Below are 3,484 nucleotides of genomic sequence, written 5' to 3'. Positions count from 1 at the left end.
GTCACATTCGTTTGAATATTGTGTCACATTCATTTAAACGTGACTTCAGGTGAGGTGATGCTCTAATGGCGCCCAGGCTTGGCCGATTCACGTTTAAACGAATATGACACAACATTCAAACGAACGTGACACGATTAATATTGAAACGAATGTGACGTCACATTCGTTGAAAAACAGTGCTGGCGCCATGATGAGAAACATTGTACCGGGAGTATGCGAAAATGTGACCCACATGGATACATTTCGCATCATACCATTCAAAGCCCACGCCTTGGTGGCGTGAAAACAGTATACACCTTTTCCAAAATAACGTTATCTGTCAATGGACGAAAAACGATTGCAACGAAGTTTATGCTTAAGCCGACTGTAAATAAGCTAACTCACGCCCTGCGCGGTTATATTCTGAAAAGTACTTAAGGGTTATAGGAAAATTTTCCACAATGTGTGTTGTAAAATTGCAATTTGGAAGAGGAAAATTACAAGCACTCTGTATCGACTTGGAAATCATTTGACGAGCAGGAATGGGCTGTGGTAAATTGACAACATACGTTTTTAATCATAAATACAAAAAATCTTGTAAATTTATGAGGATCTTTCTCACAGTGGTTGTATTATCTATCCAATTGAACTGCAGTACGTATAATCCGTGCGCGCGTTCGTATGTAAATGTCTATCGGAGATTTCAGCTCACGATGCGCGGACTCCGTAGACCTGCCATGGTTATTGGGGTTGTAGGAAGTGGCGGGGCGGGACAAGGGATGGGAGTCGGCCCGGGGGGGGGGGGGGGGGGGGGGGGGGGGGGGGGGGAGACTGCGACTAGGGACTAGTTCTTCTAAAACGGCATGAAAACATTATCTTTCGTACGGAGAGCCTTACGTCTAAAAGCCTTGCGACAGTCTAATTCGGCCCGGCAACCGCCTCGCTGGAGTTGCCGACGCGGGTTCCGCCGCCCTGCGCACAGCGCGGTATTTAACTAACCATAAAGAAATGTTTGTATCTTTAATCGGGCCGGCGCAGCCAGCCAGCAGAGGGGAGCGCTTTCAAACCGGAAGACAGCGCTTTAAGTTTAGAGAAACGCGCGCCAATTTAATTATTAATCCGAAAATTGACAAGGATTATTGGTTATTATAGTTGGGCAACTTCACTGTTTCTCACATGTATTAATGATATAAGAACAACAAACCTCAAAATTTTGAAGAAAAAAAAAATTCTACAATAAAAATAGAGCTACGAGAGTGTAGGTCTCGCGGATGGGCGCCCAGCAACCCGTCGCGTCCCCCGAGCCATCCCGTCCCTCGTAAGTTACACTTTCACGATTCTCGCAGCGCTCCGAGCTCTCCCGTTCGGCACACGAGCGGAATGCATTTTGAACCGAAATGTGTGAGTCGCGCCAAATTCGAAACCCCACACACACTATTCCGAGGGTTTTCATTTAAAAACAAGTACGGCCTTCTGGTAGTACAGTTGAGCGGGTGGTGCCTGCGTGCGCGAAAGCCGTCCAAGTTTCTCATACTCGGCACGGCGGCCCCCTTTCGCGAATTACCGATAATTAACGATAGGCATGGCATGGCGGGCTGATTTGAATGCGAGAACGCACTGCTCGGCCATCAGCACCAGCAGCAGCAGCCGCCGGCGCGGTGCTAGAGCGGTGCCCGACCTGGTGGAACGGCACGGGACCCCGGCGAGGCATCTCGAGCTTCAGCAGCAAAATAACCATCAGTGGATTTGAACGGGACCCCTCCTTCTACAGGACCAGCACCCGGTCGCCGCACGAAGAGCGACACCCTTGGGCGACACCACCGGCAAGTCGCGCCTCACTCCCATAACCCGGGTAGTTGGTAGTCGGAAGGTTTTAGGTACAGTACAGGTTTGCTTCACTTGACTTTCTTGATTGAATTGCGCTTGTGTCGTGCCCAATACAAACTCAATACATTCACGAGAATTCAAGTACACACCTAAAAAAAAGGGTTCTCAATTCAAGATGATCCCCAAAATTTTAATGCAAATGTTCTTATTTTAACCCCTATTTACACTTAAATTAAGTAAATAGGGATTGAATCCCTATTTGCCTTAAAATTTTAGGTATCATCTTGAATTGAGAACACATTTTTTGTGGTGCATGATAAATGTACGTATATAAGGAAAAGAAACCCGCGTTTTTGTGTGATACATAGTTAATCTCCTGGAGCCTGATTAACGCCGTGACTGTGTCGAAAAAAAAACTATATTGAGAACGCCTGACTACACTTTTGTCTTCCCAGAAAGGCGTGACGCCTCAGACTCGCATTGCAAACCATTTTCTTTGCGACTGGCGAAGAACTTGGAAAGCATTGTAAAACGAAGATGTTCTTCGCAAGCTCGCAAAACTAGTATTTTTTGGCAAAACGAAAAAATAGGTTCCAATGATTCTTGAAAGCTTGGAGGAAATTTCTTCGCAAAACAAACTAATTCTTTGCAATACTGCACTGGAAATGCAAGTGTGTGAATGTCGCTCACCTGCAGGTGAGGGACATTTACACACTTGCATTTCCAGTGTGTTACCAAAATTATTAAGGCATTAATTTTGAAATACCTCGCAAAAGTTGCAAAGAAATTACTTTGCAAGCATTTTGCAGTGAAACCTCACGGGATAAACAAAACGGCACCCCCCAGGGCGACAAGCTTAGACTCTCTGCTGCACTTAAAGGACACATAAAACCACTGTGCTTCACACACACACACTCTGCTCACTTCAGTAATCCGCGGGACAGTTTATCCAACCGCATGGCACAAAGAAACACGCCGCACAACACACCGAGCACACAAGAGCACAACCACGAAGCACAACCGCGGAGCGCAACCACGGAGCACAACCACGGACACACGCAGAGCACTGAGCACCGCGCCGGGGCGCAGGACAAACACCTCGAGAGGGAGACCGCGGGTAAACTGCCCGACACGGAGCACAACCACGGGGCACAACCACGGGCACACGCAGCGCACTGAGCACCGCGCCGGCACGCAGGACAAACACCTCGAGAGGGAGACCGCGGGTAAACTGGCCGGCACGGAGCACAACCACAATGCAAACGGAGTGAGAGAGGAGGAAGGAGGGGGGCGGAGTACGCGTGGGCGTGCGGGCGTGCGGGCGTCTCGCGGCGGACTGAGGAGGAGCGCATGGCTATGGCCGTCTCTCTCACTCGCGCGCCCCGCCCCGCCCCGCCCCGCCTTGCCTCGTGCACCCCCCACCTTCTGGCGCCGCCCCCACCCGCTTGCGGGGGCGGACGCGAGGACGGAGCAGAGGGGTTTGTTTACGATCTGCACCTCCCCGTCGGCGACCATTAGCAGAGACGAATGCAGGTGTTTTACGCCCCCTCATCAACCGCAGAAAAAGCACTTTTCAGTTTTCAAATGGATTTTTGGGGGGTTATTTTTATTATTTTCTTCTGGACGTCTTTCTCACTGTTATTCAAGGAATGTGACGTCACATTCGTTTTAATGTGAA

General features: G+C 49.2%; 1 protein-coding gene across 3 annotated transcripts in view; it reads right to left on the bottom strand.

Moving 5' to 3' along the window:
- Nucleotides 1–3,484, bottom strand: part of LOC127748694 (uncharacterized) — a 43,763-nt gene that overhangs the window by 16,629 nt on the left and 23,650 nt on the right. The window contains exon 1 of one of the 3 annotated variants that reach the window (XM_052265422.1): nucleotides 2,731–3,096. The exons of 1 other annotated variant lie outside the window; for it this stretch is intronic. The gene's annotated coding sequence lies outside the window, so the exon portion shown is untranslated. Of the gene's footprint in view, nucleotides 1–2,730; nucleotides 3,097–3,484 lie in introns of those variants that run through there. One more of the 3 variants, XM_052265424.1, reaches the window with a different exon arrangement.

Source organism: Frankliniella occidentalis, unplaced genomic scaffold (assembly GCF_000697945.3).
Source record: "Frankliniella occidentalis isolate FOCC.00 unplaced genomic scaffold, Focc_3.1 Scaffold27, whole genome shotgun sequence".
Lineage (NCBI taxonomy): Eukaryota > Metazoa > Arthropoda > Insecta > Thysanoptera > Thripidae > Frankliniella > Frankliniella occidentalis.
Note: the sequence above shows the minus strand (reverse complement) of the source record. Positions and strands in the feature narration are given on the sequence as shown.